The 26,857-nt window shown below is 38.9% G+C and overlaps 1 protein-coding gene across 1 annotated transcript in view; it reads right to left on the bottom strand.

Moving 5' to 3' along the window:
• Positions 1 to 26,857, bottom strand: part of LOC128745643 (GATA-binding factor C-like) — a 264,113-nt gene that overhangs the window by 77,869 nt on the left and 159,387 nt on the right. The gene's annotated exons all lie outside the window — the stretch shown is intronic.

Here is a 26,857-nt window from a genome sequence, read left to right as displayed (position 1 = left end):
GTACGTGTATGCCTTATTGCTCAAGTGATGTTGATGGATGGAAGTGGAGCTACCACTCTGTATGTTTAATAATTTTTACACTAATTAACTTGATTATGTAACTAAGATGTAACTATGTGGAACGAAACGTTGCATATTCATGTTGATAGGAAAAATACGGCCTAATCCAAACAATAGTGAGTGCCCATCATCCAAATTAGGGCGCATGAATTTCTATAAATGAATTTCACCAAGCTCGTTCACACTACCATCTACATCGAGTTTCACAAGCATCTAAACTCGTTTTTATCACAATTCATAAGTGTAATAGCATATTAAAAAGTTATTTTTTCATTTGTAATGAATGTGTAGAATATTCCGAATTCAGAGCATTAGACAAATTAAAAAAATGCTCAAAAATTAAAACCCTCTTTGCTCACATACAGGTAACCAATAAGCATTAACGTAAGCAGCCGTTTATTTACATATTTGGCCTTTTTTACTGCACGTTGCTGAATGTTACCCTTTTCACCCGTATATTTTGCCAAAATAGTTTTTTAGTAATATTTAAGGTGACTTAAATACTTATTGGCTTGCATTTTAATAGCATTGGTAATGCTTATTGATTACCTGGGTATCTTTTGATCCTATTTTTAAATACAGAACTGACACCCTAAGAATATAAACTGCATTGAGAATTGTTTACTATATAATTCTGATCCGAAAAGCACAGTTGATACACTTGTGAATAATCCCTCCTAATTGTCTTTGAGGATGTCCTAATTGGTCTAATGTCAGTCAGTCAGTCGTCGCATGTTCGAATCTCGATTTTTTAGAAAAAATATTCAAACTATATTCGTAGCTGAAAAAAGTAATTTCATACAATTTAAAAACATTCATAGGCTTATTGTTTACCGCAAATGTTGTTATTGCGAATGGTTCATATTTTGTGTGAGAGCATATTTGTAGCATATCTTGCATCAAAACCCATTTGATGCACGGTTGTTGTCTGGCATCGTTATCGACTTGAATAGACTTGTGCAATTATGAACTGCTTGGTAGGGCGCCAATGGAATGTATGGGAAAAAAGTGATCTTCGAATTTTCAAACGGAACAACCTGCAAAATGTTCATTACCATGAAAAATGTCAGCTCAATCGGACTTGATTAACTGCTACCGCGAAGGTGTCAAAATTTTATTTGTATGCAAGTTGAAAAATCACCAAAGTAGCGAGTAGACTCAAAAAAATCAGCACATCAAGTTTACTTGAAAACATACGCAATTTTCATCCATCACACTTTTCATGTAATTTTCACGTGCATTATTGGTAATTCACACTCATACTAACCAGTTTACGTGCGATTCCGGTAAATTTGATCAACTTTCCCATTAACTAGTACAGGAAGTTCATGTAAGTTCCTATACAGAAGTTTACATGATTTTGCACGTGGATGCGACGTGGCGATTTTTTTGAGTGTACGCCAAATCGGTGTTTTCGAAATTTTTTTTGATGCCAAATAACTTAATGCATGAAACGTCTGTTACCTCGATAGAAAAGTTCGTCAAAAATCGACTTTCTGGGATGTTTTTTCATGGTAATGAACATTTTGCAGGTTGTTCCGTTGAAATCCATTTTCATTGGCATCCTACTGTTTGGTGTGCAGTAGGCGTGGTTCTGTGGTTTGCGAAGTCGTACGAAAATATGACATACTGGCTGTTCGCTGTTCGTACGAAAATATGACAAACGCTCAACTTTGATTCCCGATCATGACAGCTTTTTCAGAAAAAAGAGATTTCGTTATTTTCCGACATTATTCTATTTTTATGGTAAGCTTTTTCGTACATTCGTATGATGCACGAATCGTTTTTCAAAATACAATAATTCGTAGGAATACAGCTTTGTTTACGTGCATGAAACACTAAGAACTGATTTTACGAATCTACTTCGTGGTAGAAACCCGTGCAGGAGCGAAGAACAAAATAATATCGAAATGTGTTATTGGAAATTAAATAACTTATATCAACATTTGGTTTTGTTTTGGCTGACATAGTTGGTAAAATAATGAAAAATAATATCAAAATTTTACTCTTTTAAGGCCAAAAGAATAACTGCTTGTGTCATTTGAATAACAAAGCAATAATATGACTGTATTCAGAGTTCAGAATAACATATTTTAGTATTATTAAGGCATTGCATAACAAAAGCAGTAGTATATGTGATATTAACAAGTCATTTTATAAAATAGTTATAATCTAAAATCTCTTTAATCAATAAAAAAATTAGATGAAATATATCGAATGTCATTTTAAGGCCAAAATAAGATATGATAACAAAACCAGTTATTAAACTCATCTTACAACCACTGTTTTAAATATCTACTCAATAGCAAAATGTGTTATCAATGTATCTCCATATCTATTCAATAACAAAATATACCATTATAACACAGTTTGATATTGTTTTTATATTATTTTGCTCTTCGCTCCTGCTCGGGAAACAACGAAAGAATTCGTAAAACAAATGTTCATTTTCGTAATATTAATCATGCTTTATTCTTAGTGTAGGCATGTTTCGCCACAACTCCGAAATACCTGAACCGTTCTCTACCAAACTTGGCATACATGTTTCTTGAAATAAGGAAATGAACACAGGGGGGTTATCATAAAGGGAAGTGGTGTTTGACAAGGGAAAGGTCCACATAAATAAAAAGGGCTGCGTTGACCGGGAGCAGGTCTCAGCATCTGTGGCTCAAGCAGCATGTTCCTAACAATCGTGTGAAAGATTTGTGCCTTGCCCATGTTGCGCGAGTCATTCATCATTCACCCGATGAGGACGGAACGAAAAACAGAGGGAATATGGAGAGGGGGGTGGAAAAGGGATACGGCTGCATCTATACCTATAAAAATGGATTTCTGTCGGTCTGCCGGTATTTTCCTTATAGAATCGAAAACTACTGAACCGATCAGCGTGAAAATTTGCATGTAGGGGTTTTTGTGGCTGGGGAAGGTTCTTGTGATGGTTAGAGACTCCTCCCCTCACTAAGAGGGGGGCTCCCATACAAATCTATACCTATAAAAATGGATTTCTGTCTGTCTGCCCGTATGTTCCTTATAGAATTGAAAACTACTGAACCGATCGGCGTGAAAATATGCCTGTAGGGGTGTTCGGGCCCGGGGAAGGTTCTTATGATGGCTAGATACCTCTCCGGCCACTAAGAGGAGGGGGGGCTCCCATACAAATGAAATACAAATTTCTGCCTAACATGAGAACTAATCAAGCAAATGGAACAAAATTTGGCATGTGGGTGTTTTGAGAGACAAATTTCTTTTCCATGGTGCACTGAGACCCCTTCCCTCTTTAGGAGGGGAATTATGACTCCTCCCCCATATAAGAGGGGACGCTCCCATACAAATGAAATACAAATTTCCTCATAACTAGAGAACTAATCAACCAAATGGAATAGACTAATCTCAAGTTTTTAGTCTTGACCTTGAAATGTCAGCGTGTGTTAGCCGCGTTTCTCGGTGCGTCGCTATTCTTGAGAAGTGGATTTTGCGGTCTCCTTTTGTTCAGCGCCTCTATGGTTCAAAGGTACAAGTACCAGCGAACCACATGCCCTGGCGGGTGTTGTGGGTTCGAATCCGGTTGTAATCTCAGATTACAGCTTGGTTCGACTCATGCACCTACCAGCATTGGACAAAAGGTAGGAGTCAAAATGACTACTTGTCAAGCATAGCTATAGCTACCAATACCCCCCCCCCCCTTCCTTTCCGCTCTTCCCCTCCTTCACCAAAAATTTTTCATTTCTTTCCCCTACCGTCCCTTCATCAATTGTAGAACCATCGTTTCAAAAAAATATTAACCAAATGGAACCCAATTTGGCATGTGGGGGGTTTTGGAAGCATGAATTTATTTTATGATGGTTTTAGACCCCTCACTCTTGTGGTAGGGGGATAAGAACTCTTATACAAATAAAACAGAACATTTTGCGTAACTTAAAAACTAATCGAACTCGAGAAATTTTAGACTCTTCCATAAAACATTAGTCAAATAACAAGACCACCAAAAACTATCAATAGTAACACTAGATGGTTCAAGGTGAGACGGTCGCAGGCCGCGAGTGTTGCCAGCAACCCGCCGTCGGAAGCGCCGGCCACTGCGGGGGCACAGATCACATCTATCTAGGTTTATTTATTTTCCCAGGTCTACTGACCTCTATTACTTTCCTTCAGTTGGGTCCGAATGAGCGACAGCAAGTACAGGGATAACCCCTGCAAAATGGTACTTTCCAAAAACATTTTCCGTGAAATGGTACATCCCGCGTAAGGTTTTTCGCGAAATGGTATTCCGCGCTATGGTCAACCGAGAAGTGGTGTTCCTCAAAATGGTGTTTGGCGAAATGTTATGTAATCATGGCGAACATTTTAATGCTATCCGCTTTATTTTATCAGGCTAAGCAATGGGGGGGAGTTGTTTTCTACTTTACTGTGAAGATTAAACCACCCATGAACTCCTCACAAACTTGCATAACTCGAGATTTTGACAAAGGTCATCCGAGATTCACGATTTATGTACAACACAGTTTAATTTATGGCAATACGAAGTTTGTCGGGTCAGCTAAAAGCAAAGCAAAGCCTAGGTGCTACATTCCGTTATCGAAACTTGACCTTCTGTTCTTATACGACAGACTTCGCAGCCAGCTGTTAGAGTACAGGACAATTGCAGGGTCAGTTGCTACGATCCTGTTGACTCTAATAGCCTCTCGCAGTCGAGATTCGAACATACGACGACTGACTTATTAGGCCAGCGTCACCTCGAAGCCAACTGGGGGCTAGTAAACATATATATACCGAGTGATTTTTGTACCCCCAAATGGATACTGTAATCCTTGGTAGTTAACTTATCATTAGTAAACCCCGTGGGAGGTATACTCAATAAGTACAATCAATAAATAAGAGCCTTAAGCCCTATACCGCTTTCGGTAAGAAACATCAAAAGGTCTCGCAATTTCAATTTCCTAAAATCCTATTTATTTAAGATGTGGATCCTAAGCGCGACGCAAATGAAAACCAAGATCGCAACTCTTGTTTTTGTTCTAACTTTTTTGCTCCAGATCTTGTTAGCTCATCAGCCCATTCATTTCCAGTTATACCAGAATGGTCAAGAACCCTAACCAGATGAACGATATTAAGAATGCTTACTTCTATCAATGAATGTGGTAGGCGATGACTGTTTTAGATTTTGAATAAGCCGCACAAAGTGCTTTTATAGCGGCTTAGCTATCAGAACAAAAGTAGATGATCTTGCCTATCAGTTCATTCTGTAGTGCAAAGCTCCGCACGTAATGTTCGAAAAATGCAGTAACAGTATTCTTCCAATTCCAGCTCACGACAATAAACACGACCTTCGGACAAGTAACCGTTAGTATAACAGACCACATAGATGGAAATTTTCCTTTCCATGTAGCCTGACAACTACTTTTCTCTAGGATAAAGTTAGGCCATTACAAATATTTAAAAAAGTTTTTGTCTCTCCGGTGTTGGGCTGCTGAAGGGGGGAGGGCGAAAAAAGAACAAAGAGAATGTTTTATTCCAGCAAAAAAAAATGATTTTAGGCATTTTTACTTAAAGTTTAAACGTGAAAACCAAATCTATTCTTGCTTTTAATATATATGTTATTATTTTCCATGCAAAAATCTATGAAAAAAGACATAAACAAAAGAAAATTTTTTTGGGCGATCTTCGGAAATTCCTGTTTGAAATCCCATTTCTACTTCGTGCTAGAAGCGTTAACTCAACTCGTGCACTCCTTTTTCGAGTTTTTCAGGCTAAGAGCCCACAGACAATTGATTCAATAAAAAATTAAACTCAAATCCTTTAAATTATTTTTTTGCCCCCCGATTTTTCAAGCCAAAAAACTTTAAAAATAATTTGCAATGGCCTTACTTGAGATACGGAAAATACAGAAAAGTACGCTTGAGCGTTACAACGCTAGGAGTAAGAGCAAACTTGTCCCCAGCAACAATTTATGGCCGCAATCGAGTATGACCAGAGGAACCGTCCACAGACAGAAAAAGGTCAATCGTGTATTGTACGCGATTACACAGTCACTGGGACACAAGGTTTAGGAGGGTCTGAAAACAGGAACTTCCACTAAACCGGGAGGTCAAAATAAGGAAAAAGGGCTTTGTTTCTCTTCCGGTTTCCATTCACGTAACGCTTGCTATGTTGCATATACGGTGTATAGCGTATTTGTACTGCCGCTATTCACACAACAGTTCCATCTCCATGAAAACTGGGACTGTTATGCGAATAGCGGCAGTATATACACAGAATACATCGTATACGCAACATAGCATGCGCAAAGTGAATACCCCTAATGTATGTTTGCATGTATGCACCGCCATAACTTCAGAACGTCTGGATGATTCTTTATTAAACTTGTCATATAAGGATAGAAGGGTTTACAAAACGAGGGTGGTCTCTAAAAAAGGCAGAGGGCGGCATTATAACTACGATGGTGTAGAGTGGATTTATCTTACCATTTTTGCTCCATGATTTCCCATATTCCCATATCGTCCCTTCATCAATTGTAGAACCACCGTTTCAAAAAATAATAAAAACAACGTTTGCCTCCTACGGACAGTGACTGCCCAATTAACGATTCGGGTTTTATCATACTCTTATGGTGGTTTTTATGACCAAAATTAGTTATGAAAACCGCAATAAGAGCCCGATTAAATTCACATTGTTACTTGGGTATTGTCAGCTATGACCTGGAAGTGGTTGATGAGTTCGTATCTCTGGATTTCTGGGATCTCATACGCCGCCGCACAAAGCTACGGTTGGCCGGCTCACGTCGCAAGGATGCTGGACGACTGTGCAGTGAAATCCGTTATCTTCAAGAACTGCTCCGGCACCAGGAATATAGGGGACCAACGTGTTAGATGGTTCGACCAGGTTGAAACCGAATTGGCGACGAGTAGCCCGGGATCGAGTTCAGGGAAGACGAATTCTTGATACGGCTAGAGCCAATCCGGTTCTCTACTGGTAGAAGTAAGAAGTAAGAACTAAGAAAGGTGATAGAGTATCCGGGTACCACAGAACAGAAGTGGAAGTTCGAATAAAGTTGCGATCAAAAATGATAACAGAATCTCTTTCGATTTTGTCTTTTGTTGGGAAAGTTTCTGCATAGAAAGGAATAACAGCAATATTAGCAGAACTCTCGCTGCTGTACACTTTCATATGCTTTCATGTGAATTCGTACGCGTTCGTGTGTTTTCGTGAAAAAAGTAACTTGCTAGCCAGGTTCGCAAGCGTGTACGTGTTTGTTTTTAAACTTCCACTTCTGCTCTGTGCGTGTACCAATGCTTATTATGACGCTTAAACAAAGAGATTGTTAGAGTCAATAGGATCATGGCAACTGGCTCTACAATTGTCCTGCACTCTAACAGCTGGCTGCGAAGTCTGTCCCCGAATAAAAATGTATAGCGAAAAAACATTAAATTTCACTGTTACAAACATTGAAAAACTTCGAAAAACCACATTGCAACAGTGAAAATCTTTGTAAAAGTTACACTGAAGTTACCATGAATACCGCTATTTTCACAGTAAATTTTAATGGAAACCGCCAATTTTACAGCGAATAAGGGGGTGATTAAGTGATGTAACACTAAATTTTTCGGCTTTTTCCCATACAAATAAAAACCAAAAACAGTAAAATTTGTGGTACATTCACTATAAATTTTACACTGTTTTACAACGAAGTTACAATGAAATTTAAGGTGAGTTCTGCAAAAAAAAATTGTAGGCTTTCGGATTATTAGGCCAAAATAAAACTGGCTGATTATTTACGGTATTTCATGTTTTTGAAAAGATATGACGACAATGAATTTGATAGGCTTCGAACTATTATGATTTTCGAGCCGCATTCATCGCTCATATTAGGAAAGTATTAGAGGTCAGTACACCTACATAAACAAATTCCGCTCTTTCCCATTCACGCCTTATCTCAATCTGTTAGATTCTATCAACTCTTTGTTTCTTTACTGTCTTCTATCGTTCCCTCTGTCAATTGTAAAATCTACCGTTATAAAAACTTAATTATATGCCTGACACCTCATTCGATGTCAAGACGTAGAAACAACGAGGTCTAATCCACAGGAGCGGAGCCTTTCCCCGAACACCCGCGTTAAAAATCGCGGCTTATATGTTGACAGACGAACAAGTAAGCCGCAAGCGCCTGCATAGTGTCGTCGTCCCGTCAGTAAAACGAATTAGATTAAACTTCTGGCTCGTCGGTTTCTACAGTAGACGGAGGAAGAGACACAATTTGTGTCTACAAATAACTCAACCTGCCAAGGATTGGACCTTAGATAGATTATTTCCTGCTTCGAAACAATTTGCATTGTTGCCGAATTATATGAAAAATTTTCCAAGAACGGTACAGTGAAGTTACAGCATAAAGTGTTATAAACAGTAAAATTCATTGTAATCGTAAAGTTTTTACATTAATATGAAAAAATTTCTAAGAACGGTACAGTGAAGTTACAGCATAAAGTGTTGTAAACAGTAAAATTCATAGTAACCGTACTGTTTTTACATTAATATTCGTTATGCATTTCTACCCGGGCGAGTAAGGGGGTGATTAAGTGATGTAACACTAAATTTTTCGGCTTTTTCCCATACAAATAAAAACCAAAAACAGTGAACTTTGTGGTAACTTCACTGTAAGTTTTACACTATTTCGCAATGAAGTTACAATGAAATTTAAGGTAAATTCTGCTAATAAAATTGTAGGCTTTCGGATTATTAAGACAAAACAAAACCGGCTGATTAATTACGGTATTTCATGTTTTTGAAAAGGTATGATGACAATGAATTTGATAGGCTTCGAACTATTATGATTTTCGAGCCGCATTCATCGCTCATATTAGGAAAGTATTAGAGGTCAGTACACCTACTTAAACAAATTCCGATTTTTCCCATTTACGCCTTATCTCAATCTGTTAGATCCTATCGATTCTTTATTTCATTACTGTCTTCTATCGTTCCCTCTGTCAACTGTAAACACCCTTATTCTTGTTTTCGTTCGAATGACATTCGTTCGAAAGTTAAGCCGATTCGTATTCTTGTTTTCGTTCGAATCAATTCGAACGTTCGAACACCCCTTCCTTTTGCTCATACGAATACGAGAATAATGCTTCCCGATTCGTTCGAAGCAAACTATTCGTACGAATGCAGGATACGGCCGTAAACAAGATTAAAGGTGAAAATCTACCGTTATAAAAACTTAATTATATGCCTGACACCTCATTCGATGTCAAGACGTATACAACGAGGTTGGTCTATTCCATAGGAATGGAGCCTTTCCCCGAACACCCGCGTTAAGAATCGCGGCTAATATGTTGACAGACGAACAAGTAAGTCGCAAGCGCCTGCATAGTATCGTCGTCCCGTCAGTAAAACGAATTAGATTAAAATTCTGGTTCGTCGGTTTCTACAGTAGACGGAGGAAGAGACACAATTTGTGTCTACAAATAACTCAACCTGCCAAGGATTGGACCTTAGATAGATTATTTCCTGCTTCGAAACAATTTGCATTGTTGCCGAATTATATGAAAAATTTTCCAAGAACGGTACAGTGAAGTTACAGCATAAAGTGTTGAAAACAGTAAAATTCATTGTAATCGTTAAGCTTTTACATTAATATGAAAATTTTTCTAAGAACGGTACAGTGAAGTTACAGCATAAAGTGTTGTAAACAGTAAAATTCATAGTAACCGTAATGTTTTTACATTAATATTCGTTATGCATTTCTACCCGGGTCGTTAGCATGGTTAGCATGCACTGGGGCTATATGAAGCTCATCCTCAAAGGTATTAGAGGCTATTTACCATTTACTAATTTTGAATTTATGAACTATGCTCGGTTTGATGACAAATAATTGTTTAGTATCTGTATATTGTTGAACGTAATTTAATAAAATTAACTGTTTTGGAATAACTAGAAATCAAACTAGGTAGTCCTAGTATTATTATGATCTTCTTTTCAGTCTACACAGTTGCTTTTGAAACGTTGCTTCGTTTCGATTCATTCCGAAATCTCCAGCAAACAAAATTTCAATTTACTACTGTAGAGATAAGAGTGTAAATAGATACTGCCTCAAAAGTGGAAGACATAATTTATTAGCAAACGTATTTTGCATTTCCGGGTGTCGCTCGATGCGTACTTCTGTTGATTCCGCCCCCACAGTATCGTTGGTCGATCTTTCAAAAGCCAAAACGACGAAAAAACAGAAATGTTTATAAATACCTGTAACTTGTCTTCAGCACATTTTTATCCGAATTAACCAAAACATTAGTCAATCGAGTTCCACCAACTTCTCTCGCCTACTGCCCCCGGTTATTCGAACCGAATAATCTCCAAGGTATCGTTGTTCCAGACACGCAACACATAGCAGAAACAATATCTTACATGATACCAAACGAGCAAACGGAACACAATGATGACAACGATACGGGTTGTTCGTTCTTCCTTCATCCCTCGCTACCTCCGAGCCGAGCGATCTTTACACCTCTACATTTTTGGTCTCCGTGGACCTCTACCAGGGTCTGCCAGAAGAAGCTTCCTCTCAGAGGTCGCCTTTCGTTCCATATTTGCCCCTCTCGAACGCCTCGCTGTTCCATAGTGTGCTAACCAAATAATGTCTCGGACCCGCCTATCGCACTTCCACCCTCGATCCCTTGGGCCATCAACGCACACGGTGAGGGTTTTGTCTCCAGCGATTTATTTTGGAAAGATCATTAAGCAACTGATTTATTATCGGTCACCAAAAAAGTCTCTTTTTCGTTTGAGGCTTCTGTCTCTAGCAGAGGAAGAAACTCACACGCTTTTTGCTTTTCTCGAGTGTGATCGGATGTAGAATTCACGGTATAAAAAAAGGATTCGAGCTAATGTTCATTAATCAAGCCGGCCGGTTGAGCAGTGCTTTTAATATAGTGGCTGTTGTTTGTGAAATAATGCAAAGCAAATGTTGCTTCATAATGTTTCATCATAAAGTTATCAAACGATATTCGGTTCCCAATTTCAATGTAGAACTGACGTAAAAATAAATAAGTTGATCTTTGCGAATTCCAAAATAATCGTTCCTAATAAAAAAATCGCAATTTGACCGTGTAACAATTACCGCCATTACGCACACGGATCACACTAGAAAGACCTAGCTGAACTGATAGGCGATACAAAATTGTAGCTTTTTCGGTTCCATGTCTTAACCCTGCTCTGCAGCGAGCACGAACCTCACCGTGTCTTCCTTTGTCGAGCGGACAGGTAACACGCCGGTGTTTCTCGCTCTGATTCTGGGAAAATATATATACACTAGGGGAAGCGCATAGGAAAATAAACAATAAAGTATAATATTCAAAATATAAATGAATAAATTTTTAAATTTATGTCATCGCTACCGAAACGGTTATTGATATCATGGGGCTCTAGGAAGACACCAATCTCATTAGTGGTGAGAACGAGGGCGGAGATTGATGGTTTCCAGTTGTTCCGTTGTTGGTTTAGAGGCCCATAGAGCGCTGCGCTAGGGGGCTGATAGTGTGGAGAAATTCGGGAAAACGTAAACTATGCGTGTCTGTTGGAATGAATTGTCGAAACAGTAAATAACGATGGTTGTTTGGCAATTCAGGAATTGTCAGAATAATTGAACGATTACAAGTTAAGTTACGTTTTGTACTAGAAAGTTATTTGAGAGCAGTGACGTTTAGCTCCATTTGCTGAAGGCTTCAGTGTTTGAGAGAGAGACACAAATTTTCATATGCACACGGTACTGGTCTAATACGCTAGGCATCGTAAGTTCGAATTTCAGTTGGGAGAGGCTGTAAAAGTCAAGTCCCGAAAGCAGCATTGAAGCAGCATACCCAAAAGCATTAAAAACCAAATCCTCACATACACTTACAACCCTACATACAGGGAATTTATATTTATAAGTTCTTTTCTTGATGATTGTTTGAATTTTTGCATTTAAAACTTAATGTTTATTTTAGAAAATTATAAGCATTCTAATAAATGACACAGATAAAGATACAGAAAGATACAGAAAATAAAATTGCTACAATATTGATCAGAAAAGAATTATTTATTAAAAAAAAGGAAACACGGGCGAATGCACTCCCTAGCAGGGTTGTCACATGCACAGATTATTCTGTATTTAACAGATATTTGAAAGAAATCGCCTGTACAGAATCTGTATACACAGAATACAGATTTTGGCCAATTACACAGGTTAAGCAGATTTTTAAGATTTACAATGAGAGCGAAAGAGACGGAAAATAAAAAAAAACAAAATGACTATCGACGTCTCTTTCACTCTCATTGTTTTGCATTGAACAGATTTTTGCACACACTCTTAAATGATTCTACCTGTAAATAGGTCGGATTTAATTAAAGCTAGGTTGAAACTACTCAAAATGCCCTTAAAGTGTACAAACTCCACCTTTGGGTAGAAATATCAACCAATTTTGGCTACTTGCTACCAATAATTGAATTATTCTCTATACAAATAACGCACTTTTAAGTTCATACTACCAATTTTTTGGTTGAAAACTACTCAAAATCTGAGTTTGTATATTTTAAGGGCATTTTAAGTAGTTTCAACCTAGCTTTAGTAAATCCGACCTATTTACAAGTAGAATAATTTAAGAGTGCAGATATTATTCCTTGCTATACAGATGGCCAGATTATTCCAACAAAAAAACGCGGAATTATATGTGGCATAGATGCAAAAATCTGTCCAATGCAAAACAATGAGAGTGAAAGAGACGGAGAGTCATTTTGCTGACATATGCATACAGATTCTGTAAAGGCGATTTCTTTCAAATATCTGTTAAACACAGAATAATCTGTGCCTGTGGCAACCCTGCTCGTGACTTTGAATCCCAGTAGGATCGAGGGCATTCGAAGTCAAATGACGGGTTGATTCGCAGACCTCTCATTAGGCCTCTTTCATACTGAATTTTATATTACACCGTTGAACCCTGTTGACAGTAAAACAGCCACTCTTATAGTTAGCACCCTGTCACGTTTTAGGTACGGTGCTGGTGTAACAAGCCAGTCACATCGTATGTTTGAATCTCGGGTGGTGCAGCAAGAGTCAGTACAATAGTTTCACTAGTCCCGTATTTGTCCTGTAACCAAATCACCGGCAGCAAAGTCTGTCGATAAAGAAGAGTCAGGTGTTAAAAACATACAGACCAAGGGTTGCAGTGCAGTACGATAAACTTTTAAAAGTCGGAAGAAAACAACTGTATTATAGAATTGGGTCGAAGACAAGGTGAGCGGGTCTCTATCACTATACGTGTTGTTTTTGTACTATCAACTGTGTTACTTCATCGGGGTAGTATAGAACTCAGCACGAAGGTAGGGTAATGAGGGGTCTGAGAATAAAGAAACCCATGCTAAAGTCACAAACCAATTCGACAAATTCCGGGGATTAAACTTGCTGACTGATCAGCTGTTCATAGGATTCGAGGCGGCATACGATTCAGTTAAGCGAAAGGAGTAACAGCAAAATTATACATGAACATGGTTTTCTTAAAAAAAAAAATGATTACAGTGCTTAATTGATGGTTCAACGTCAAGCGTCAAAATAGGACTTGAGACATCTGACACAATCCTGACGTTATATGATATGGTTTTTGACGTTGGCATATCGAATTTGTCGATAAATATTGCATTGGAAGATGCAATTTGAAGGGTAGACGTGCATTGGGCTTATGCCAAGCAGCAAGTTAAGTTTTATTAGGTTCTTTAGCCCAAGTAACAATTCTAAAGCCACTTGTTTTTTTTTAATTTTATAAAAGTTTTATAGCGGTATTAATCATTACCTCTGGTTTTATTATGGTATTGCGCAATAACAACATGATACAAATCAAAACTAGTTAAAGCTAGCTATAAAACCGCAAATAAACTGTTAATAAAGCAGATTTATTGTGGTTGCTTATATTACCACGATAAATCTAGTTGGCTGCGCCTCCACTTATAAATTTACCATACGTGAAACGTATCAATACAATATGGCGTACGGTTGCTAGTCAAGCGACAATAAACCTGTCAGCTTGATAGATCTATTAAAACGGTAACACTCTGACCAATCATATTTATTGCTGCTTTTATAAAGAACATTAGAGTTCAACACCGAAATCATTTTTTTATGCGAGGCTATATTGCCATATTCTAGTATTTTTTTAGCTCGCAAACAAAAATTCATCAAAGCAAAGTGTATTGCAAAAAGAAAATAATTATCAACTAGTTTTCATGCCACAGGAAGCAACAAAAATGATTTTGTTGAAAATTGAGATTTACTAACTGACTATATTTATTTGTTTGAAACAACCAGTTTTCGAAAATTGAAATATTCAATGATGCGCTGATTTTATCCTATCCTGTTAATACGCATAATACAATTTGATGCGCATATGCTGCTTAACTATGGAAATTGCTGATTTTTTTTTAAATTTTTCTGTGTGATATAGAGCTAGACCTCTGCTCTGCTCTGCTAGATAAAGTCAGTAGGATTGTGGCAGTAGCCCTGTAACTGTCCTATACTCTAGCAGGTGGTCGCGAAGTCTGCCGATAAAAAAGAGTCAAGTCATAGAAAGACATTTAGGCCTAAGACTTTTAGTGGTTTTCAAGACCAATTTTTCAAAACCGCTGGGGGGCTCCACTACAACTTTCTGATAATTCATAGAAAACTGCCTTCCGATCATGGAGCCCAATCTTTAGAACGATTTTAAAACTTCTTGAAGAGTCAGGTCGTGATAAACCTGATTATGCTTACCGCTGCTTGACGGCAACCACCATAATTTAATGAAGCTTTCACTTTGTTCGAATAAGCAGTAAAGCATTAAGCTTACTGCGTAAAAAGCTAAATCAGTCAGATACTTTCAGAATGTATAGCCATGAACAGGAAGGTGCCAATTTTACTTTCAAATTATCATATTTGACCATAATAAAATACCCGAAAGAATAAATAATAAATTTTCAGCATTTTCCGTAGTTGTGCAGCGTATGCGCATTCAACGTGCATATTGGAATGATAAACGGCTAAAATTAACACGCTATCCAAATTTTGCAATTTTTGAAAATTAGTTGTTTAAACTTTGTGTAAATAAAATAATATATTCGATCAATTAACCTTAGTTTCTAGCAAAATCGTTTCAAAGCAGTTTCATTCTGACAAGAAACTCCATTAATAATAACATCCTTTCTGCAACTCACAGTTTGCTTTGACGTATTGTTGTTTGGCGACCCAAAAAATTGCTTGAAAAAGAAAACAAGGCCTCGCATCGAAAATGATTTCGGTGTTGAACTCTAATATTCTAATAAATAAAAGCAATAAATCGGTTTGGTCGGGGTATTACTATTTTAATAGCACTCTTAAACTGTCAGATTTGACAAGCAACAGTAAAAAGATCAATTTTGATTGGTGCACCATATTGTATTGCTACGTCCCACATATGGTTAATTTATAAGAGATGTGTCGCAACCAACTAGTTTTATCGTGGTAACAAAAGCAACCACAATAGATTTGCTTTATAAACAGTTTTTTTATGGTTTTATAGCTTACTATAAGTAGTTTTTGACTTGTATCATCTTGGTATTGCGCAACACCATGATAAAACCAGAGGTAATGAATATTAGCGCAGCAAAACCTTTGTAAAATTCAAATAAAGCTAAGCGGCTTTAGATCCAGCCAGCACCATCTCGTATATCAAAGTACAAAAATTATCGTAAATAACTCTTAATAAACTCGGAATCGTAACTAATGCTTAATAAAGTGCACCCAAGTTGACTTTCTGTCGTATATAATGACAGTAACTGACACACATACGATATTCAGCACAGAATCGTATAGCAGCACGGAGCGAGCCGGGCTTAATCGGATATTATCGTATATAATTACTTATACAACTGAAACGCGTATATTTATTCCTCATCACTTATATCGCCTCCATAATAGTTCGAATATGCCAGTTTTGCCGCATCAAATACGATTTATTAGCATGTATATATGCACGTAATGCTGATTTTTAACTTTTTTATACATATAAAAGTGCTAGCTGGGGAATTGTTATTTGGGATCATAAACCCTGCCAAAACGCAGTACTTGGTGGTTGGCAGAGAGCGTGTTAACCCTTCGGGTATTGGAATTACGGTTGTGATAGATGAAAATACTTCTTAAATGAAATATCGGATAGCGGTTCCAAGGTCTGCTACAAATTTTGTGCCCAGCTGAGTTGCTGCAACCGGTAACTTCGTAAGAAACTCGCACTCTATGAAATGGAAATGCTGTGAGTGGTGCTCTATGATCATGAAGCATGGACGTTGAAGAATAACGACGAGCTCTTGGTCTAATGTCCCACCAACAAACTCGGACCATGACTGTCCGTCTCCAATTTCTCGAAAGTTCCACAGTTTTCAAGTCTTGTTCCACTTCGTCTAACCATCGAGCGCGCTACGTATTTCGGCGTCTGGTACCAACCAAATTCGGAGCGAACATGATTTTTGCAGGATTGTTGTCCGGAATTTTAATAACATGTCTCACCCATTATACCCTACCAGCTTTAGGTTAATTTTTCCCCTTACACCGTCCTCGCATATACCACCAAAGGCGGTCCTAAGTACACGACGTTCAAAACCGGCCAGTGCTTTCAAACCTCCGTCGAGCATTGTCCTCGTTTCATGCCCGTAGAAGACTATCGGACTTATTATCGTTTTGTACATTCCACATTTGGTACGGGGTTAAAGCTCACCGGACTTTAGGGTCTTGTGGAGTCTACGTATTTCTCTGCTGTGGCATCATAACCAACCCTATACAAATTTACTCACTACAAAACTCACTTCCGTCGACTACCACACTATTGCCTCTGTGAGCTCGATCGCGCTCAGATCCTCCTGCTAACAGATATTTGGTTTTAGACGTATTTACTACTAATCCAACCTTCAACGCTTCACGTTTCAGCTTGATTTGGAACGTTCTTGCAATAAAACCCACACGTGTCGCACGCACCTTCTACCACGATGTTGAACAGGAGACAGGAAACACCATCGTCGAAGTCCCCTGCGTGTACTTGATAACGCGCTCGATATCCTCACTCAGCACTGTACGCCATCCATCGTGGCCTTATTCATTCTTGTCAGCTTCCCGGGAAAGCCATTTTCGTCCACAAGCTGTCCAGAAGCTGTCGCAGCGCAATGATCTGGTGCGTTGTCGATCGCACGTCCACACAACTGGCTTGATAACTGACCACAAATCTACTTCGTTAGTGGCAATAGACGGCGAAAAATGACGATCTGAGAAAGCACCATCGGGTTGTTACCGAAAATATGCGTAAAATATGCGAGTAATGTTTAGGAAATTCGATTCCTGGTATTTGTATTTTGTATTTTGTATTTTGTATTTTGTATTTTGTATTTTGTATTTTGTATTTTGTATTTTGTATTTTGTATTTTGTATTTTGTATTTTGTATTTTGTATTTTGTATTTTGTATTTTGTATTTTGTATTTTGTATTTTGTATTTTGTATTTTGTATTTTGTATTTTGTATTTTGTATTTTGTATTTTGTATTTTGTATTTTGTATTTTGTATTTTGTATTTTGTATTTTGTATTTTGTATTTTGTATTTTGTATTTTGTATTTTGTATTTTGTATTTTGTATTTTGTATTTTGTATTTTGTATTTTGTATTTTGTATTTTGTATTTTGTATTTTGTATTTTGTATTTTGTATTTTGTATTTTGTATTTTGTATTTTGTATTTTGTATTTTGTATTTTGTATTTTGTATTTTGTATTTTGTATTTTGTATTTTGTATTTTGTATTTTGTATTTTGTATTTTGTATTTTGTATTTTGTATTTTGTATTTTGTATTTTGTATTTTGTATTTTGTATTTTGTATTTTGTATTTTGTATTTTGTATTTTGTATTTTGTATTTTGTATTTTGTATTTTGTATTTTGTATTTTGTATTTTGTATTTTGTATTTTGTATTTTGTATTTTGTATTTTGTATGTTGTATTTTGTATTTTGTATTTTGCATCTTGAATTTTGAATTTGTCTTTCAGCATCTGTGTCAAAATTAAGAAACTCGCATCAATTTTATCAACAATTAACACAAAATCTACATGTGTCTCTACTCCAGTGTTAAGCCACGACACACAACAGCACGAGGACTTTGGGAACGGAAATAAAACCGATTCTGTTTAACGATCACCGATCTATAACAACATAATCACAGTTATTTGCCATATTTCATCGTCTGACGGCTGCGGTTTGGCATCTTCGTTTTGGAAAAAGACGATGACGACGACCCGACAGTCATAGCGACACAGCGTCGATGAGTTCAAATACCAATTCCGTGGGTTCCAAGAGAAGATGACGATAATTGGATACCTCGTGCGACCGCTTATCGTGGGAGAGTCAGACACGGCCTTGAAACTGGGAGAAGCAAAAAAAAGCATCCGATCGATTGATATCCAGCATCAACCTGTTTAGCGCCATCGAGTTGCCTACCGCACCGGGTAAACTCAGCTGATCTGTTTGACTGATACATGTACGAACGTGTGTTTGTGTTGGGTAGCATGTAACATCACTTGGTCAATTCCTATGTGCATAAACTGAGTCTACTCGGTGAACGTCACTCTAACCGGAAGATGGTCGTAAAGAAACCCGGTGCATCTTAATTTGTACAACAACACAGATAAACGAATACTGCTCTTTGCAGCTGAATAAATCTTGTGTCTCTTCTGAATAAGAGTAGGGCGAAAAAAACTACGTATTTCGATATGAAATTGAAAGTCACATGTAAACGAGTCACCTACAAATTTTAAGAACTGTCCGGTGTGACCGATTTGATGTGTTTCGTGTGTAACTTTTGCTTTCAGACCATAAACTGTGGCTCAACCGGGGACGTTAAGAAAAAAGCCACAAAACGATTGTTGTTTTTAGCGATCCTGCTGACAGTAGCTTAGCGTGCATTCCGATTCTTGAGCCTACTACGCTTGTTGAGGGTCAGCCAAACCAGCTGCAGTCAACTAATTATTCCGTTTGTGTGTAAGATAATTTGTGAGGAACCTGGCGCGCTTCAGCAGAAGGAAAGAGAAACACGGGACCGATGTTTGACGTATCTTCAGGGGTTTCGCGTGCTTACAAGTTTGTTACAAACAGGTGCATCAACCGGAGGGCCATTCAAACTCATATGCTGGGCTATGAATGAGGGCTCGAAATCGAGGGATTTTTTTTCCTGGTGCTTCATTATTATTTTGTAGGTGATACTTTGAAAAATATTAAAACCGTGTTGCTCGGAGCAGGTGAATGGCTGAGACAGACAGCGGGAAATGATTGGCTGAATTATGCAGAAACTCCTCGCGAAGCAAGCTCTAGCTCTGGAGTTACTTTTACTCTGGATGGTTTCCCGAAGAGCAATAGCAGCAGCGAGGAGAGATCGAGTTTATTTATTGCTTTGCTTATTTGAGGAGCTATTTTGCCGGGTCGTTTGTTCGACTGAGGCTCCCAGCATGAGAACAAAATAATCTGGAGTTAACTTTATCCAGTGGCCTTTCGTTGCTTACTTTCGCGGATTTTTGGGTCAAACAATTTTGATTGCTAATATAGACCTTACCTTTATTGTTTTTGAGTATGAGCAACGTATCTATTTCAACGTTAAATATATGAAAAGCAGTAAACAAATACATGACGGTAAATTTAGTTTTAAATCCCGTTATCAGCGATAAAATAATGATCTGGTTCCATGGAGCTGACAATCGATGGTATTCCAAGCGTCAATCGACCACCTTTAGCTGTGATATGAGTTCCTGGAAACACGAATGACTATGATAACTTAAACTACTAGTAAGTACGATAATTCATTTGGGACGTGGTGCATAATTATTTTTTTTAAACATAAATTAGGCTACGCTAGACCACATCGATACACATATAAATTACTTTAAATTGTCATCTAATAAAATCTACAATCTGTACAGATATAGACACGTTGTGTGTGAACCAAACAGAACAAAACTCGAGAAGCGCCACAACTCGTCTTACTTGGAAGTGATAAAAAGGAAAGCAAAACAACAATCAACAAAGAAAAGAAAAAAGCCAAAAGATTAAACCCACAAAAGGAAACTAAGCATAGTCCAGCAGAAGACACAAAGGTAAAACCAAAATCGGACGAAACCAGTGGAAAAAAAATCAAATCTTCCGAAATTGCCAATCCTCGGAAGCGCCGCCGTCCGTCTGTCATCCGAGTAAACACTGAATGCGCCTCTTCTGTCTGGTTTGTCGTCGTCGTCGTCGTCGTCGTCGTCCTTCGACGATGCCACCGCAGGCCTTAGCCCCTACGCTCACTAGCCATCGCACAGTTTGATGTCAGCTGAATCAGAACTCCTGTCAGGCAAAGGTAATTTATTGCGCAATAAATTTGACCTCTTCGCAACTGCTTCGTTTGGTTCTCGCTACCTTCTGTACCTCCTAAATGGGTTGCTCGTTTATCCCTCTCTATTGCTAGTCACATTTTTTGAAGGAAAATCTCTCACACCCTCTTCTGTTCGGAACCAAAACGGTTACTGCCATAACTCTGCTGAACGAATAGATCGTGGAAATGTAACATTTTTTTCATTCTCGGATTCCCGGATTGTCTATTGGAATCACTTGTATGCGACGGAATGAATGTTGATTATATTTCTCGGGATGTCTCAAGCATAACCAACTGGACCGGTAAACGAGCTATGCCAGACAAATGATCATAAAGAACTAGGTAAATGTATAGCTTGCAGATGACAAAAAAATGGGAGTGATGTAGAAGGAATTCTTAAGACAATAATTGTTATGTTCTGTATCCCATTGGGATTTGAACTTTTAATTAAGAAACGTAACATAAAATGATGAAACGTCTAGAGAACAGTGGTTCAACAATGCTGGTGGTAGATTTCTAGCCCACAATATTCGATGTGATCGTAATATGTATTATGAATAATTCACAAATACACAAGAGCTTTTAACCAAAAGAAACTTTCACAGGAACGTTGATTCAATGGTAGTTAAACTACCCACGTCGATCAAGATCGCAGATTAGCAAAATAATTAAAGTTACTTTCTTCACAAGCATGTACACTACATACACATAAAAAGCAAGCGACTTGGCAGGCATACTCACTTTATTGGGTTGCTTCTGCACTCTGGCTGTTTTAAAGCTCATCCATCATGTCATGGTGCATGGCGCTAACGAAATAGCACTTTGTTCGTTTTAAATCAGCTCACACTACGAACCCATTGCAAAAGAACAGCATGAGTAGAGGAAATTGCATTTTTTTATATTTTATTTTTAAGAACACGCATCATAATACAACAAACCTGTTAGTTGTCACTCAATTTGAATCATAACAATAACAAATAAAAGCCCGGTAATGAGAATAATTCATGATACTGACAATACGACAACATCCCCTATTCCCTATAAAAAATCGTAGCGGTCTTCGTAGCGGCAACCGAACAGCCGCTGCGGAAAAGTTGACTGCCACCAAAATGGAATCAAGCCGGGCCACCTTTCAAGAGCGGTAAATTTTCCGACCTGGCCGGTGCTGGCGCTGCTGCGCTGCGCTAATTGATTGCTGGATTGCATGCATACGTACTCGCAACCTGATGCCAAATACCGGCCGGACATCAACTGGGCCCATGAATCGTGGCCAAATTCAAGAACCCACTTCTTAACCTTCATGTTCTAAATGAGTGAGCTGCTTCCGTGATAAGCTGGCAAGTAGCAGCCACCAGCGCGACCAGCTACAGACAACCGAACCGCGGCAGCCGGGAAAACAAATGTTTAACAACGCGATCTCGTGTGCTGCCGACTTCATTGTAACCCAACGCGGCAGTTGCACCTGTTCGGAGCTCTTAACGTTCCCCTTCACCGTGAACCGTCTTGCAAACGGCCTCAAGGTGTTATGCAGTTTCGGTTATAACACATTAGTAGTGAGGTTTGCTAGATGCGCGTCGAGGTTTTCGTGAGTTCCGACAATCGGGTTACAGCTAAAGCAAAAGCCACATTAATTCCAAAAAAAAGCGCATGGAAGTTGTGAGGAGTATGGGAAAAAATACTGAGAAAAATTCCACCGTAAACAGTGAAAGTATAAACAGTTTGATAACATTTAGCGGTATTTCTTTAAATGGTATTTCTCTTTCTTTGAATGATTTGTAGATTATATTGTTGGTTATACATTATATTGTTGGTTATACATATTCTACATTTCCTAATGAAAAAAGTTAATCTCGATTTCATCTTTACCTTCACTTATTAAAGAAATATTAATCTACATGAATCTTCAAACAAGGTATGTTTTGTCACCATGATCAATTCAAAATCAAAATTTTAATAAGCAAACAATCTTTAACAATTGATGCTTAGTCCTCTAGCGCAGCGGTTCCCAAATGGGGGTTCGCGAACCCCCAGGGGTTCGCCAAAACTTTAGTTCGCTGCAGAATAGTATAGGGAAATCCGTCAGGGGGTACGCGAACCGAAAAAAGGTTGGGAACCGCTGCTCTAGCGGGTAACGCTAGTCCTATCAGAGGGCTTTGGTTTTTGGAGTTTCAGAGCCAAATACAAAATCTGTTTCGAATTGACAATATGAAAAATGTGTTCAGAACAGATTTCGTGATTTTTTCTACTAGTATTACAACATACTGACCATGCGTTCTAAAGTTATCATCTTTCAATAACAACAACTCAGGAAAATTGCGATAAAAATTATGGCACAAATATTCCCTTTTTTACTTTTGAAGAAAAAGGCCATTTAGGACAAAATAATTGGCCCCTAACCCAAATTTTGTATGAATTATTTACATGCTTTTCTTTAATTTTATAACATGCCTGAATTCAAAAACTATCTATAAAGTTAAAAACACTGGTAGTTAAAGTTTACGTAATTTTATGTTCAATTCTATCAGAAATCGTGTAATATAATAATTTGATAATTTATGACAATGGGTAAAAATTGGTTCAATTGGTATCATCAACAATTATTAAAATAATGAAACCAGCACCATTTGTTATAAAAGTTGCCGACTGAAAAAAGGAAACGTATGCAAAGAGATATTAAATTAGCATCAAGACAACCTGTTTAATGTTCGCGCTTTTTATAATCCTACACAAAAGAGATGGTACACACATAAATATCTCCATTACCAGGTGCATAACATTTCCTTTGAAAGTTTCAAGTAAAATGTTTGCCAGCGCATAAAGAAAAACACTTTACGTAAATGAGATATTGTGGTTCATCATACTTATGGGCTAAAAACCGGAACTCTAAATTTCTTTTGAGTGCTTGATTTAAAAGTTGATGTGCTGGAAACATTTACCCTTTCGTCAATTTTGTCAAATTATGCATTCATTGCGTGTTATTTTTTTTATTAGAGATATTTCTTTTTTAATTAAAGTTACTCAACAAATTCGTCCACCATTTCGAACTCGTCCTCGTCGACTACCACACTATTGCCTATGCGAACTCGACCGCGCGCGGTTCCTCCTGCTAACAGGTACTTGGTTTTGGCATTCACCACTTTACCACCTCACGTTTCAGTTTGGTATACTGCTCAGCAACTGCCTGGAATGACGTTCCGGCAATGTCCACGTCGTCAGCGAAACAGATAAATTGGTTAGATTTATTCAAGATCATTCCCCGCATGTTAAAACCGGAACGTTACACCTTCTAGCCCAAAATTGAACAGAAGACAGGAAATACCCGACCTAGTCGAAGTCCCCTGCGTGTTACAAATGGGCTTGATAATGCGCCTGATGTCCTCACGCAGCACTGTACACCATCCATCGTGGCCTTAATCAGTCTTATCAGCTTCCCGGGAAACCCGTTTTCGTTCGTAATTTTGCATAGCTCTTCACGGTCGATAGTATCGAAGGCAGCTTTGAATTGTATTAGTACGTGGTAGGTAGGAAGATTCGTCGCAGCACAAATATTTAGTTCATTGTAATTCGGTCTTTTTATCGGCTTGATAACTTTCCACGAATCTACTTGATAGCGGCGATAGACGGCGAAAGATGATCTAAGGCGGCGCTAAGAATGTTGATCGCTCGATAGTTCTCACATTCGAACTTGTCGTACTTCTTGGGCATATTACCTCCTCCTTTCGTTCCTCCGATAGCTGTCAAGCAAAGCAAAGCCATGGGTATTAACGTTCTTCAGAACTTGACCCTTCTTTATTGACAGACTTCGCAGCCGGTTATTAGAGTACAGGAAAATTACGGGGCTAGTGCAATGATCCCATTGACTCTGTGGCGGCACCACCCAGTCGAGATTCGAACATACAACGACAAATGACGGGTCCGCGCATCACCATCATCCGCCGTACTGATGTAATCATTCTTGCTACTGGCTTGGTATTTCGTCTCCTCGCCATTCAGGTGATATCCGTTTGTTGAACGGTATTTCTTGCTGCCTTAGTGGTGCCAGGATGACATCAAAGATGCCGCTGAAGGACAGAGCTGGTCAGCTACTAACTGACCGTACGAAACAGCTTAAGCGATGAACTGAACATTTTGAACAAGTTTCCGAGTTTCAAATGTCATAGACCAACAAAACCAGCAGCGTATGACGCCTACAGTTCGTCGAATTAATCGCGTCAACTCGGAGGCGCATTCGCTGGACGAAATTGAAGCAGCCATCAAGAGTATGAAATCCAATAGGGCGCCTGGGATAGACTGCATTTCAGCCGATATGCTCAAAGCTGACCCATCTTTGTTAGCCCAGACAATGCATGAGCTTTGCAGCAATATATGGGAAACCGCAACTTTCCGGTGGACTGGATGCAGGGCATATTGATCAAAATCCCTACGAAAGGAGACCTAAGTGAATGCGGTAACTGGCGTGGCATCACGTTGCTCTGTATTACTCTCAAAGTACTCTGTAAAGTAATCCTCAACCGGATTCAGGGAAAACTACGACGCTACTCTTCGGCGGCAGCAAGCTGGCTTCCGTGCTGGCCGGTCATGTGTACATCATATTGCAACGCTCCGCATTATATTGGAGCGGATCAACGAGTTCCAGGACTCTCTTATGCTGGTATTCGTTGACTTCGAAAACGCGTTCGACCGACTCAACCACGAAAAAATCTGGGGCGAACTTAGGCGTAGAGGAGGTTCAAATAAGCTAGTGCATCTCACCGAGGCTCAGTACGAGGCCCGAAAACCTGTCCTGGCGATAGACAAAAGCCATGGCGCATAACCGTCAGCAGTGGAGATCTCTGATTTCATCCCTTTGTTTTGCCGGACCGGCGTAAGTAAGTAAGTAAAAAGCCATTCAGGTGCTCATTGTACTGCTGCTTCTACCTTTCGATCATCTCCCGTTCATCCGACAAGATCACACCGTCTTTATCCCGAAATGTTCTGGCTCGCGGCACAAAGCCTTGGCGGGATACGTTCAGTTGCTTGTAGAACTTACGCGTCTCCTCCATTTCTTCCAGGCGACACTTTTTATTCTGGAAAAACTGGGTTTGCTGTATTGCATTCTGCGTAACAAGACTCGTTCATAGTTCGTGAAAAGCGCTTTCCTTGTGATAAAACTGAATTTCTCTGCCACGGATCTTTCAAACCTTTTCTTCTCTGCTGCAGATGTTGAACGCCATACTACAGATGCTATGACACCGAATTTACCGGGCTCAAGCTGTTCGAGCAGCAAAACATCGAGATGCAGTTCTAAGTACTAAGTTTTCATTCGTAGTCCTTATTTACTTGAATGTTTGTAGTGCTTTTGTTAAGGTAAGTAGTCTTACTAAGATCATGCTAGCGAGTCTCATGATGGGGCATGTTTTCAATTCAGTCGAACACTCCGGATCAGACGCTCCGCAGACGGATCACTGAGTTGAGGAAACGGCAAACCCTCAAGAGCCGTCCCTGACAAGAAAACAGACGCTCATCATTGACAGGCAAGGTGAAACTGCTGCAATTTTTTACGTATCTCTTGATGACAACTTCGGATTCCGTTTGAAAAGAGTCCCCACTGTTGATTGAGATTGTTGTTAAAATTTGCTCAGACAGCAGCATTGCATTTCTGCCTCTTCTGAGATTCCAGTTGGTGATCAGATGTTTTTCAAATCGTTTCAGGACGTCACACGCCAATGCAATCGAAGCAGTTCACTCATTCATAAAGCAGCGAGAGAGCTGAAAAACGGCAAAGCAGCCAAAGGACATATGACGGCATCCTCGCTGAACTTTTGAAAGTCGGGAGCGGCTATATTGTGCAATCTATCAGGATATACTAAAGGTATGGACTGAGGAGGAACTACCTACGGACTGGATGGAAGGTGTTATATGCCCTATTTATAAAAAGGATAGTCGACTCGAATGCAGCAATTATCGAGGCATTATTCTCCTCAATTTTGCCTACAAAATTCTCTCCCGGATCCTGTTTCGGAGACTGAGACCGTTGCAGGGAACCTTTGTTGGCGAATACCAGTGCAGTTTTCGCGAGGGACGCTCCACGACGGACCAAATGTTCACCTTGCGACAGATCCTCGATAAACTCCGGGATAAACTTAACTTGCAGACTCATCATTTGTTTATAGACTTTTAGGCGGTGCAGGATTCAGTTAAACGAATTATGCTTGAACATGGTTTTCCAACAAAACTTATTAGGATGATACGTGCTGCCCTTGATGGTTCAAAATCAAGCGTGCGCCTAGGGTTTGCGGACGACATCGGTGTTAACCGTAGAGCTGTGGAAGAAGCGTATACCCATCTTAAGGAGGAAGCTGCGAAGATAGGGTTTATCATAAATTCTACCAAAACATACTTTGGTGGCTGGCAG

Source organism: Sabethes cyaneus, chromosome 1, assembly GCF_943734655.1.
Source record: "Sabethes cyaneus chromosome 1, idSabCyanKW18_F2, whole genome shotgun sequence".
In the NCBI taxonomy this organism is placed as follows: Eukaryota; Metazoa; Arthropoda; class Insecta; order Diptera; family Culicidae; genus Sabethes; species Sabethes cyaneus.
The sequence above is the reverse complement of the archived record's forward strand: the minus strand, read 5'-3'. Positions and strand labels throughout refer to the sequence as shown.